Source organism: Garra rufa, chromosome 19 (genome assembly GCF_049309525.1).
Source record: "Garra rufa chromosome 19, GarRuf1.0, whole genome shotgun sequence".
In the NCBI taxonomy this organism is placed as follows: domain Eukaryota; kingdom Metazoa; phylum Chordata; class Actinopteri; order Cypriniformes; family Cyprinidae; genus Garra; species Garra rufa.
Window position 1 is genome coordinate 6,987,299 of NC_133379.1, and position 15,172 is coordinate 7,002,470.

The 15,172-nt window shown below is 40.4% G+C and overlaps 1 long non-coding RNA gene across 1 annotated transcript; it reads right to left on the reverse strand.

The window, feature by feature from the left end:
- Positions 1 to 826: 826 nt before the first annotated feature.
- Positions 827 to 4,193, reverse strand: LOC141293077 (uncharacterized). Its single transcript, XR_012340632.1, has 3 exons — positions 4,025 to 4,193; positions 1,430 to 1,516; positions 827 to 1,354 (listed from the first exon to the last, which is right to left on the reverse strand). It is a non-coding gene; the product is annotated as an uncharacterized lncRNA (long non-coding RNA).
- Between the last annotated feature and the right edge of the window lie 10,979 nt (positions 4,194 to 15,172).

Below are 15,172 nucleotides of genomic sequence, written 5' to 3' on the forward strand. Positions count from 1 at the left end.
GCCGAAATGACTAAGCCAAGTGTTTCAGCCGCTTCACAACTCACCACATTTTCTTGTGAGATATCCACAATCTCAAAATCTGCTACAAGTGCTAAAAAAAGGATGTGGTGCTGGTTCTTCAAGAGTCACTCTCAACTGATCTGTCTATAAAGCCTAAAAAAACAGTCTTTATGTATTTCACAAAGCTTCACAATGTTATTCTTTTTAAGTGAGGTTCATTTTTTAGGATTGTTTACCCAAGCAAACTCTGGAAAATGGTGGCGTTGTAGACTAAATGGTTCCTGATGTTTCATATCTAATTCTTAACATTACTTCTTAATTGTTTTGCAATTAACATGCATCTTTTCTCCTCTGCCTGTTTTTTCTGACAATGCAGTTTTTCTGTCTGGTGGACATGCCACCAACTTTGCAAATTCTAGTATTGCATTACTATTGCATCCTTCTCATGGGCATTTAAAAGTTTTTGACTTTTCAGTCTGAGGTAAATCTCTTTTTTGGCTCATTTTATCTGTAAAAGAAAAATTAACATAAGGAGTTTTTCACTTCCAGCCTTCATGGACAATTATATATCACTTATAAATAATTAAATGCAAAATGACTAGTAGTTATTAAGATCGCTGTGGTTTGGAATTGGTCAAATGTGCTTGGAAAAAAATATGACCACAATATCAATATCACAATATCAATGTGCCTAATAATTATGCACACAGTGTATAATTAAATGCATGGATTTGCTTATTTTGGTAATTCCTCTGATTATAAATATTAATGCTATAGCATTACACTTACATTCTAAAGAACTGGACAGAAGTATGTTCAAGTCAAGTAACCTTTATTTATATAATATATACAAAACAGATTGCAATTCTGCTGTAAAACAGCTTTAAAAAGAGGACATTGTTCATAGTTGACTGAATGGTCATCTATCCAGTCATCTTTTAGCTGTATACCCACATTTGCATCAGACAAAGCTTGCATTATAATATCTTTTGGTAATCAGGGGAAACACATAATCATTTATACAATTCTGTTTGGGGAATTTAGTTATGCAAAAATGACATACTTCATTATAACTATGATATACTTAATACGAACTGTACCTTAATTTATAACTTGTAATTTAGTGGACATTAATACCGCCCTTGCTTTATTACTTCATTTCAAATTCTTCATATTACTTCAAACAAAAGTGGTGTTGCAGGAATAGCTATTGATCTTCCTCTATGTAGACTACAATGCCTTCATCATCAATATCTGGCTCATCCTGAGGTTGGAGATGGATGGAGTATGACACATCATCATACACAATTTGCCCAGGAAAGCCTCTCTGGTTCTCCATGCATTGCACTGAAAGCTGAAAATGCATAATCATTAGTAAAGAATCATAATTAATTCAGAGTTATCATGATCATAGCACTCTTCTCATTACCTTTACAGGATGATTGATTAATATGTTATCGTCTTCAAATGTGTCTTCAGAAATCCCTTCTTGGTTGTCCACATAGTGGACAGAAACCTTAAAATAGTAATCGATAAAACTGTTTAAAGTCACTTACACAGAATTTCACAAAATTTGAGCAAATACAAACTAAACTTTATTCAACATTTAAGTGGCTATAAGGAGTCTGAAACCTAAAACTAGGAAGACACTCCGATAAGAGCAATGTTCAACTAATAATTTATCAGAGTACTTGCAGGTATTATTTACTTACTCTAAATGTGTTTGTGCAGGGCTCTCAAGTGTCACGCATTGAGCGTGACAGTCACTCATTTCGGTCTATTGTCACGCACTCCCGCCACACATTGTATTTCTCACGCAGAAAAAAACTATTTATAATATATTTAATATACCGCAGCACCCAACATTTCTCTGGCCGCGCCACTCTCGCTATGGAACCGGCAGGATTCAAGCGCGTCTCCCCTGGAGTTCTTAGTCGAGCCTGCCACTTATCAGCCAATCAAAAAAAACAAATAGGCTACACAATAGCCAATCAGAAAATAGCACTATTGTATCTGGGTAAGATTTAACGCAACAACCAATGAAAAAAAGCATCCTGAAATTGTTCACCATCTTCCTCGTTCACCCACAGAGGAAACCACTGGAGCCCCGAGCATCACTTTGAGCACAAAGTAATGATCTCCTCTTACAGCAAATTCACAACTTGTTTGACACAAACAATATTATGAAAACTTGACTGCTGTTAGAGAAGGTTTCCCAGATAATCAACATCAGTTTTTCATGAGTGTCTGTTACTTAGCCAACAGTTTTACAGCCTGTTCACTGACAACATCTGCTCAGAACAAGTAACGTTAGTCTAGGCCTAGTCATATTTTCGTTATCACACGATGACTGACATATTGTCACATTATAAATGTATCTCTCTCCAATAGGCTTAATAATTTTATTAGCACTAAATTAATTCAAGTGTATTGCATAGTTGATGTTATAGGTCACTTTTAAAATCATGTCATATTTTATAATTATATCCTGGCCATGGACGCATTAATCATTGCATCTGTCTTTCAAAGATGTCAGGTAAAAGGCAACAAACACTTACAACAAACAGCACCAGTCATAATCTCTATCTCTCTCTCTCACACACACACACACACACACACGTTTGTTTTTGTGAATTGTGGGGACATTCCATAGGCGTAATGGTTTTTATACTGTACAAATGATATTTGCTATCACCCTACACCTTCCCTACACCTAAACCTAGCCCTCACAGGAGATTGTGCACACTTTTACTTCATCAAAAAAACTCATTGTGCATGATTTATAAGCCTGTTTCCTCATGGGGACCTGAGAAATGTCCCCACAAGGTCAAAATTTACTGGTATTCCTATCCTTATGGGGACATTTGGTCCCCATAACGTGATAAATACAAGGACACACACACACACTCGCACTCATACACACACAAAAATTGAATAAACACTTTGTATTTGGTTAAATTGTCAGTGTCATGTGTCAAATATTTTATTCTGCAAGTCTGAGCAATTATTAATATTAACAACAAAAACACTAATAATAATATTATTAATGGAACACCCCCATTCCACACCCCCGGGTGGGGTGGGTGGTGGGGGGGATTAATGAGATGTCACTCTTGCCTGTCTTCAAAACTTGAGAGCCCTGTCAAATCCAGCTTCAGGGTGACACATCCAACAATGATTTATAGATGTTTGTTTAACTTAAGTAAGATATAACATTGATAAAAACACATTAGGCACAAGTTCATACATGCTATGCTTTTAAATAAAAACCCCGTGTGAATACTCACTCTATATACGCTTGTTGTCGTAATAAGTTATAGACTTTGCGATAGAATTTACAATAAAAAGTTATAGAGTTAAGCTTCACATACCATGGCTTCAGCAACGGAGATAGCGAAAACTGCCAACTAAAGCTGCTGTCGATCAGTCAGTGTCAGTGTTTGGATCTCAAAAGTGGATGTATCTAACTCTTATCATTGAAATTCACATTTATTTAACATTTACTTTGTTTATAGCTGCTATAGCGGTAAATTAGCCTCTCTTAGCCCTTTGTCTCTGCATGTGTAAAATGGCGGCAATTTCATACGACGTCTTTGCGTGTTTACGTCATGTCTTCTACGTCATGTAGAAAAAGAAGAAGACTGACATTTTTAGACGATATATAATGGATATATATTTTGCATTTTCAGCCAGTCAATTCGACTTGATACATTGTCAGGATCAAACCCTGAAGGCAGCCCTTTGAGGGCACTTCCCTATATGCTAAAAATTATTTTTGCACATCAAACCATTAGATTCATTCACACAGAAGAAAAAGCTTGGTTTATTTAAAATCTTCTGCTGTTATTTTATTCTTGAACTTTAAGTTTCCACTATAGATGTTGATAAAGAGCCTGAAGCTTAAGTCTTTGTACAAACCCACGTGCAAATCAAAGATTTTATAATCAAAGTTTTAGTAACATGGATCATTTGTATAAATGAACGTCCAGCATGTCCAAAAAAACAGTTTAAGTCTGTGTGTTACCTTTCATGTCCTCGTAGACTTCGGTTAACCTTGTAGATGTGACCTTGGCTTCATGACCCAAACCTTTATTGCGATTTTTTAGCAATATGAAATCCAATACCAAAATGAATATGGTATGGTAGAAAAATACAAATAATGTAATGCCGAAAAATGATTTGTGAAGATGATTCCTCTGTCACTGCCTGGAAACGACTGACAGGCTTCAGATATATCCTCAATGATCTAGAAGCGCACATGACTCCTCCCAAATGTTCAGTAATTCTTTGGTGTGAACTTTATACATGCTTCAACAAGCCAACTATTTATTTTAGATGTCCTAGTTTAATTAAGTCATTATGAATCCTTATTATGAAGCTTTCTAAGCAACAAACAAAGTTACAAGTTACAAAAAAAGTTTAATTTCCCTTTTATTAGTAAGCTATTACAGGAATTGCATATTTGAGAAGTGAAATTTCTTAATAGTTAGCCTTGATGAAACTTCCTTTCTGCTTGGTGAAATCCATTTGGTTAAATGAAAATCTCAAAAATGCAGTCACAGATTCAGGCTTTAAAAATGAATAAATAAATAAATAGCCATAAAAGCAAATCAAGTAGTTTGTTTCATATTGTGTCTCACTTCCCTGTCTGTTGCATGTAGTCACAACTACATTTTGCTGCTGTCTTCATGTCTTGAATTTATAGAAAGTATAGAGGTTTTCATCCTTTATTTGCTCTTCAATGGCTTTCTGAATGTTCTTCCATGAAAATTATGTGTGATGTGCTGGTTTTCTACCTACGAATGAAACAGTTCTATAAGCGTGCAAACACTGGATGCAGTACTGATGATCAAAAACCAAAAACCCACAACCCACACCCAATGAGCATGCATCAGTTATTTCTGATAAGATAACATAAAATAACATTTAATGTGCTTTTGATCCCTCTATTTATTGTTATAATTATTTACAGTTTTTTACAGACGCTAGGACACATTTCTTAATACTTAGGTCACTTTTGCAAAACTCTTCACACAGTGAGCACAACAGAAGTCTATGTGAGCTAAACTGAGGATCAATTATCATTGCTTTGGAACAAAATGCATTCAATGACTACATCTCTCAAATTTCATGAATTCTTTTCTCACTCAGACACAACAACTGCCAAAAATCTCTGCATGTACAGGACATTTTGCATGTGCTTACATAGTGTTTTCAAAACTGTTAAACGTATGTTCAAAACAATAACATAATGCAAAACTGAATAAGACAGCAAAATTCAAAAGCAATATTTTTTTTTGAAACACATTTCATATCTAAAAATGCGAGTAGTTGAGCATTACTATTGTATCTGTATCAGTGGACGGTGTGTATACAAATTCTTGTATTTTGGAATTACTTAGTGCAAAAAAAAATAAAAATAAATAAACAACATAAAATATTGACGAATTCTGCATCATGTCTGATTCATTCCAGTAACATATATTGCAGTTATAAACAATATATATTGCAATTATAAACAGAGATGTGTCCTTGTTTTACACAAGAAAACACTGTGTAATGCTACATGTTATTAGTGTTTTTTAGCTCATTGTTTTGTGGGTGACAAAGTGTGTTCGTCGGCGGTCAACCTTTGTTAGTGTTCTGGAAGAATGAGTTTATCTGAGACCTGAATAAGTGTTTTGGTAGTTGTAGTGCATTATAAATGTGAAATGAACTGCTTTGCCAAGCTGAAAGTCGGTTAGGAGAATTGTGTGAAGAGTTTTGAAAAAGTGACCTAAGTATTGAGAAATGTGTCCTAGCGTCTGTAAAAAACTGTACCATTACCAACAGTCATACAATCAATAATTTTCTTGAATAAGATTTTTCATTCCTGTATTGCCTTACAGAGAAACAATTAATAATCTAAACATGTAAAAATGCTTTTGTAACTTTAAGAATACTTAAGGGGCAAAATATACATATTTTGTATGAGTGTGTGTGTGTGTGTGTGTACCTGGTATTCATCACGTTATGGGGACCAAATGTCCCCACAAGGATAGTAATACCAGTAGATTTTGACCTTGTAGGGACATTTCTTAGGTCCCCATGAGGAAACAGGCTTATAAATCATGCACAATGAGTTTTTTTGAGGAAGTAAAAGTGTATGTGTGTGTGTGTGTGTGTGTGTGTGTGTGTGTGTGTGTGTGTGTGTGTGTGTGTGTGTGTGTGTGTGTGTGTGTGCGTGATTGCTTGTCTGTCTTCCTGAAACTTTGTGCCTTTATAGAATTTTAACACAGAACTGAAACTCCGAAAGGCCTGATTCAGCCTCAGGATTCAAGAGCTGCTGAATCAAGCTGTATTGGATTTGAGTATGAACATTTTAACAAACACATTTGATTTGATTTCATCAAAAATATCTTTAATTGTGATCCGAAGAAGAATAAAGGTCTTACGAGTTTGGAACAACTTGAGGGTGAGTAATCATATGCATTTTGTGAGAACATGTTTTATGTGATAAAAGGTATTTTCCACAAGCTAAATTTACTTTTCAGTAAATACATCATTTCATTAGCTTTGGGAGGAAATCCACAACAGTTTTTATCTGGAGGCGGATGCAGATGATTTAGAACATTCATTTTTGCATGTGGTTTGCTGTGTGTTGCATTCAACATAATCATACCTTTTGACTGGCTTTTCTGAATACTGCATGCCACTATGTGGTTGCTGGGTGTTATTTTTTTCCATATCTAGCAGTTTGCAACACACATAACTTGTGTTACAGGCACACACACTCTAGTGCACATTTCTAACTAGGTAAGTTTGAGCCAGGCACACATAACTTGTTTAGGTCATTAGTTAAATTAACCTAAGGGTATGGCACCCAAGCAGACACTGATAAGGCATAAATAATTCTGGGCTTTGCTAACCTGAATACACATAAGCCAAGCCACTAGATTTTATTTATATGATTAAGCAACCAGGGGCTTAAAACATGATGGTGGCTGAACAAACTCAGAGTTGACTAAACTAATCCAATTCGGCTTTGTTGGTACCACAATGCTGATCATCAACTTAATATGTCATTAGCATCAGGCTTTGATCCTGAGTTTAGTCGAGCTTGTGCACATGAAAGTGTGACATCAGCAATAAACAGCCAATCACATGCCTTGAAACTGTGATTCACTTCTCACAAGAGTCTGTGCGATTCACTGCCAAAAATGAAAAAGTTAGCAGGCTCCAGTCCACACTTGTCAGGATTATGTCTGTGCCTTGTCCTGTTCGGTTCTGTTTCCCAAGTGTTTTTCCCCCATGTTTCTAGCTCTAATGGTTTAGTCCTTGTCTTCCCCTTTAGTTCTGTCTCATTTAGTCTAGTCTTGCCCATATTTGTATTTCCCCCTCGTTATCTTGTTAGTGACCACGCCCCCGTTTCAGTGTATTTTAGAATCTGTGTGTGCACTCCCCATTTGTCCGTCAATGCTAACTGTTACCTCTGTTTGCTTGTGTACATGTGCTCACCTTATACTCCCGGTTTTGTTTTGTTTGTATTAGTTACTGTGTTTTATTTAATAAATCTTTATTCGTTCTTCTACTCCGGTTCTCCTCATCATTTTCCACTCCTCAACCCCGCCTGGATTGTGACAGATTGACGGACCTAAAACAGAAGATGAGTCGGGCTGAGGCAGCTTTGAGGAGACTGCGGCAAGGTGGCCGTGAGTTGGAACGATATGTGGAGGATTTCATCGAGCTCTCCCATCAGGTAGGCTGGCACGAGGCTGCTCTTGGTGCTGTGTTTGTTTTGGGGCTGGATGATGAGACCATTCGTTGCGATCTTCCCTCTAGTAATTTCCCCTTGATCGAGCTAATAAACCTGATTCTCTATTTGAATGGATCTGATTTTGAAGTCGAAGAATTTCCAAATTCTGGTCGGTCTCATCTTCCAGTCCTCTCACAGACACAGCACATCGCGCCAGTCTGCCATAAGCCGAGAACCTCCACATACCGCTCCAACGGATCGGACCGCCAGCCCAGTCTCCTATCCCCAGTCGTCCTCCAAAGCTCCGCTGCTGTCCTCAGCCCGATGCGGCCGGCCTCCTCCCCGCGCTCTCATCTACCGGCCTCCGCCCAGCGCTCTAATCTGCCGGCTGCCACGCCAGCTCACAAGATGGCTGCCACGCCAGCTCACAAGATGGCTGCCACGCCGGAGTCGGCACGCAAGATGGCTGCCACGCATGAGTCTGCACGCAAGATGGCTGCCACGCATGAGTCTGCACGCAAAATGGCTGCCACACAGGAGTCTGCCCGCAAGATGGCCGCCGCTCCTGAGTCCTCGGCCAAGATGGCCACCAAGCCTGAGTTCCCGGCCAAGATGGCAGCCAAGACTGAGTTCCCGGCCAAGATGGCCGCCGTTCCTGAATCCTCGGCCAAGATGGCCGCCAAGCCTAAGTTCCCGGCCAAGATGGCCGTCGTTCCTGAACCCTCGGCCAAGATGGCCGCCAAACCTGAGTTCCCGGTCAAGATGGCCGCCGTTGCTGAGTTCCCGGTCAAGATGGCTGTCGTTCCTGAACCCTCGGCCAAGATGGCCGCCAAACCTGAGTTCCCGGTCAAGATGGCCGTCGTTCCTGAGTTCCCGGCCAAGATGGCCGCCAAGCCTGAGTTCCCGGCCAAGATGGCCGCCAAGCCTGAGTTCCCGGTCAAGATGACCGCCATTCCTGAGTTCCTGGCCAAGATGGCCGCCAAGCCTGAGTCCCCGGCCAAGATGGACACCAAACCTGAGTCTGCACCCAAGATGGCGACCGCCAAGTCGAAGTCTCTGCTGGTTCCGCCCAGCCTTCCAGAGTCTCCGCTGGTTCCGCCCAGCCTTCCAGAGACTCCGCTGGTTCCGCCCAGCCTTCCAGAGTCTCCGCTGGCTCCGCCCAGACCTCCAGTGAATGCGCCGCCAGAGCGCCTTCCAGTGACTGCGCCGCCAGAGCATCCTTCAGTGACCGCTCGCCCAGAGCCTGCTCTGCCAGAGTCTCCGCTGGGGTCGTACAGTCCTCCAGAGCCCGCTCCTCAAGAGCGCCGTCCAGAGCCCGCTCCTCAAGAGCGCCCTCCAGAGCCAACGCTGCCTCCAGCGTGCCCTCCAGAGCCGGAGATCTCTCCTGCGCGCCCTCCAGTGCCGGAGCTCTCTCATGCGCACCCTCCAGAGCCGGAGCTGTCTCCAGCGCGTCCTCCTGAGCCGGAGCTCTCTCCTGCGCGCCCTTCTGTGCTCTCCTGTGTGGACCATACCCTAGGTTCCCCCAAGAAAATTTGGGGGGGGGGCTACTCCCCTGATCGGCCATGGCCACCTGGACTGTTTACCCGGCCATGGCCACCTGGACTGTTTACCCGGCCATGGCCACCTGGACTGTTTACCCGGCCATGGCCACCTGAACTGTTTACTCGGCCATGGCCACCTGAACTGTTTACTCGGCCATGGCTTCCTGAGCCTCCAGATCCGCCATGGCCTCTTGAACTATTGTCCCGGCCATGGCTTCCTGAGCCTCCAGATCCGCCATGGCCTCCTGAACTATTGTCCCGGCCATGGCTGCCTGAGCCGCCAGATCCACCATGGCCAACTGGACTGTTTACCCGGCCATGGTTTCCTGAACCCCCAGACCCGCCATGGCCTCCTGAACTATTGTCCCGGCCATGGCTGCCTGAGCCTCCAGATCCGCCATGGCCTCCTGAACTATTGTCCCGGCCATGGCTGCCTGAGCCGCCAGATCCACCATGGCCACCTGGACTGTTTACCCGGCCATGACCACCTGAACTGTTTACTCGGCCATGGCCACCTGAACTGTTTACTCGGCCATGGCCACCTGAACTGTTTACTCGGCCATGGCTTCCTGAGCCTCCAGATCCGCCATGGCCCCTTGAACTATTGTCCCGGCCATGGCTTCCTGAGCCTCCAGATCCGCCATGGCCTCCTGAACTATTGTCCCGGCCATGGCTGCCTGAGCCGCCAGATCCACCATGGCCAACTGGACTGTTTACCCGGCCATGGTTTCCTGAACCCCCAGACCCGCCATGGCCTCCTGAACTATTGTCCCGGCCATGGCTGCCTGAGCCTCCAGATCCGCCATGGCCTCCTGAACTATTGTCCCGGCCATGGCTGCCTGAGCCGCCAGATCCACCATGGCCACCTGGACTGTTTACCCGGCCATGGCCACCTGGACTGTTTACTCGGCCATGGCTTCCTGAGCCTCCAGATCCGCCATGGCCTCTTGAACTATTGTCCCGGCCATGGCTTCCTGAGCCTCCAGATCCGCCATGGCCTCCTGAACTATTGTCCCAGCCATGGCTGCCTGAGCCGCCAGATCCACCATGGCCAACTGGACTGTTTACCCGGCCATGGTTTCCTGAACCCCCAGACCCGCCATGGCCACCTGAGATCCCTGATCCGCCCTGGAGACCACCTCTATGTCCCCTGTGTCCTCCTAGCGGTCTCCAGGGCGCCCACCCTCCCTCCCCTTTGGATGTTATTAGGCGCGGGATGCGCCTTCGGGGGAGGGGGGTAATGTCAGGATTATGTCTGTGTCTTGTCCTGTTCGGTTCTGTTTCCCAAGTGTTTTTCCCCCATGTTTCTAGTTCTAATGGTTTAGTCCTTGTCTTCCCCTTTAGTTCTGTCTCATTTAGTCTAGTCTTGCCCATATTTGTATTTCCCCCTCGTTATCTTGTTAGTGACCACGCCCCCGTTTCAGTGTATTTTAGAATCTGTGTGTGCACTCCCCATTTGTCCGTCAATGCTAACTGTTACCTCTGTTTGCTTGTGTACATGTGCTCACCTTACACTCCTGGTTTTGTTTTGTTTGTATTAGTTACTGTGTTTTATTTAATAAATCTTTATTCGTTCTTCTACTCCGGTTCTCCTCATCATTTTCCACTCCTCAACCCCGCCTGGATTGTGACAACACTATAATCAAATGCATGGATTTGGTTATTTTGGTAATTCCTGCACTCTCAAAAAGGATGTGTTAATTTTTTACACATTGTTTGTGTTATGTCTATTTTAGCACATTTTGTGTTACTTTGTGTTAAATGTGTGTTAAAAACGAAAAAGAAAAAAGAAAATATCCAACACAGTGTGTCCAACACAATATGTGTTAAATATCAGCCAATCACATTGCTGCTTGCCTCACTTCATGAGCCGTTATTCTACTGAGACAAGATAATTTCCTCGTGCTGCAAGTTTTCATCGTCAGGACATAACTTCGATGTGTGAAGGTAAGAAATGTTTGTATTTGCCATTATACGTTTTTAAAATGTCTTTTCTGATCGTTTGGAGACGGTCGAGGGGCATTTGCACATATAGTATACGTGGTAAAATTGCCTCACGAATGCCGATGCGAGCTGCGCCTGCGTCTGCGGCACATCACGACGGTGGGAGCTTATTTTAACAAGCTTTATAGTTTCTTTTGTCGGATTAATTGTGAACAGAATCGCTTTTAATTCATCATTGACACGTTGTAGTGCTAATGAGAAAATGCATTCGTTCGTTGCGTCTTTCTCTTTGAAAATGAACAGCTTCGTTGTGACATGTATTGTGCAAATTGCCCTAAGACGCTAACATAATCTCTAATGCTAAAGCTTTTCTTGCCTTTTTAGCTATCGCTATTTTACAATATTCGCTATGTGTAGCCTATAAATAACAAAAGTATCTTTATTTTACTCTTGCAGCTTTGACTGGAAGACACTCCTGAAGTGCTTGTGGCAGTTACTGACATGACAGAGACAAACGAGAGACTTCATCTCACGACCCTCACCATCACTTGTGTGCTGATAAAAATATGTAAATAAAACGATTAATGCTTAAGAGGTTGTCAAATACCACATTTTTTTTTAAAGTACAAACTTTATAAACCATTAACAACTTTTCACTCAAGGAACAATTATATGTTGAAATGACTGAATTGATTGTTTACCTCTTTTTTTAACCTTTTGAGTTTTTATGTAATTGTTAGTAGCAGGTTTAATAAATTGTGTTTAAACTATACATTAGTTTGCAGTGTCTTTATTGCATACAAAAATTTGGTAAAAAAATAACACATAATTGACACAAATTGTGTATTTATAACACAATAGTGTGTAGAAAAAATCAACACATTTTCTGTGTTAGCTGGAATAACACACTAGTTGAGTTAAAACTAACACAAAATGTGTTGTCCTTAACTAGACACAAAGGTGTGTAAAGAAACAACACAGGCTGTGTTGTTTTTAACACATCCTTTTTAAGAGTGTGTGAGGACAAATATTAATGCTATATCATTACACTTACATTCTAAAGAACTGGACAGAAGTATGTTCAAGTCAAGTAGCCTTTATTTATATAGTGCTTTATACAATAATGCAAAATGCAAGTCTGCTGTAAAACAGCTCTAAAAAGAGGACATTGTTCATAGTTGATTGAATGGTCATCTATCCAGTCATCTTTTAGCAGTATACCCACATTTGCATCAGACAAAGCTAGCATTATAATATCTTTTAGTAATCATGGGAAACACATACCCTAATCGTTTCTACAATTCTGTTTGGGGAATTTAGCTATGCAAAAATGGTATACTTCATTATAACTATGATATACCTCATACTAACTGTACAAAAAAAAAAAAAAAATTAGGTAAACTTAATTTTAGTGCTGTCAAACGATTAATCGCAATTAATCACATCCAAAGTTTTTGTTTATATAATATATGGGTCATTCTATATTTAGGGGTACATTTCAGGTTAGCCAAGAAGTCAGAAAATCAGTGTTCATTTTTAATAAATAAACTAGGTGGTTGAATAATGTATCCTCCTAATGGGCTAAATATATTATTTGGCAAGCTTAAGCTGTAATGACTTTTTAAATATTTTAATGAAAATTAACATTTGGTTCAGTATTCTGTCAACTATGTTACGGACAAATGCTGTTTCAGATGAAACATGAATGATGTACCACATGTCTGAAAACAAATTTATTTGAAGGTTTTTGAGTCTATTCACCAAGGTTTTTGAAGTTATCTCTCTAACTGATTTGAAAATATGAATTTGGTGCTTCATAATGGCCATTCTGCGGAATGCTACTATGAGTAATGACATTTTTATTTCATATAAATCCAGCGTATGCTGAATTTACTGTTATTCTACATCAGGGTTCCTCAAATCTTACCCTGGAGGGCCAATGCGCTGCAGAGTTTAGCTCCAACCCTGATCAAACTCACCTGCTTGTGATTCTCTAATGATCCTAAAGACCTTGATTAGCATGCTCAGGTGTGTTTGATTAGGGTTAGAACTAAACTCTTCAGGAAAATGGATCTCGTGGGCCAGATTTGAGGATCCCTGCATCCTTACCAAAGACATCTATGTCCAGGCATATCCTCATCTTTTTTTCTGATGGTTTAGTTCACATTTAAAAGATTTATGACATAAAAAACACATAACACAGTTGACAGAAAAATAACACAGTTGACATGAGAAACACAGTTGACAGGACACATTAGAAGAAAAATAGAAAACATTCCTTAGGATAATAACTTTATTCAACAAATGCAAGTACAAGTAATTCATCAAAGTTAAGGTATAAAAATATTAGGTTGACATTACACTGAAATAATTGTGATGAAATGTAACAGTGAAATGGTTAAAACTTAAAAAAAAATGTTCTTTGTTGTTAATCTACTACAAGTGTCTATTATAATTATTATAATTATATTTTTATAAAGGTAAATTAAGTTTTATAATGCATCATGACACTTCAAGTTGTAAGGACTTACAATACAATAACATTACATAACACTGTAATAGATATAAACAGAACTAAATATGTCAAACCTATTGTATAGGTTTAATGGTGCGTTCACACCGGACGCGAATGAAGCGGCAAGCGCGAGTGATTTACATGTTAAGTCAATGCAAAGACAGAATAGCCATCCTGCGGTGCGAAATGCACAAATGAAGTGGCGCGCATTGAGCGTTTCAAGTGTTTGCTGCGCTATTCGCGCGAGTTGAAAAATCTGAACTTTTGCGAAATTTCCGCGCCGCGGTAACCAATCAGGAGCTCGCTCTAGTTGTGACGTGATCAGTGAGCGGAGGCTGAATTTTTTTAACAAAGATGGAGGAGAAAATTATCATTGCTGTGTGCGGACACCAAGAGTTGTACGATACAACATCCTTTTTTATCGAAACAGGAATAAAAAGGATCTTGCTTGGAAAAGCAAGAAAGTGAGTGAAGAGGTCGGAGAAACTGGTAAGTTATAAAAAAGTTCTTTACTCATTATGCATATTGAGACTACAAGTTAGCTAAAGCCGGCATATTGCCGTATTTTCAAACTAATTTCCCGCTGACTAATAAAGTGCAGCTACTCTCTCAACAAAATCCATGTCAGCCATTTTGCAATGAACAGACTGGCGGCCAGGCGGCAGAAGCCCCTCCCATGATGCAAATTCACGTCTGTTGTGAAATGTTCAAGCGTTCAACTATGCACGAATAGTGCGTTTTATTCGCACAAGTCGCATCCGTTGTGAACGCACCTTAAGTCAGTCATGAGGAATTCTGAATGCTTTATAATTAGGGATGTAACAGTAATTTGTTTTTTATCAACAGCACTCAGAGTGAGCATAAATTGACAATTAATTTCCAACAATGTCAACCGTGTTAATCCTCGTCAACTGTGTTACAGCTGATGGGTAACACAGTTGACATTTCGGCCATTTTAGGGCCTTGTGTAAACAGTTAGCAGTTAGACTAGTTAGCACATGAACTTGATTAATTTATGTTTTTATGTTCTTTCTCTACATATTTAAAAATATACTGTGTGATGCAAGTTCACCAAAATCTGTTAATAACAGTTGACGGTGAATTTATCTACTCTCTGTGCAGACAACAATATAGATAAAATACTGAAGAGGAGAAGTTATGACTCGCCACCCTGTCTTCAAATTTCCCTCCAAAAAAGGAATATGCATCACATGATGTTGGACATGTGACTTTGGAATAAACCATTGCTGACTTATAGAGGGTTTTAGAGGGAGTAACACAGTTGACACTTATTTCTCAGACATCTACAAAATGGATGATTTAATGTAGATGCTATAAGCAAAATATTTTAAAAACACCTTTCTCATAAATTAATGAATATTTTGAATGAATATTTCTAAAAATTGTATATATAAACTTGTATTTTAGGCCTAATCC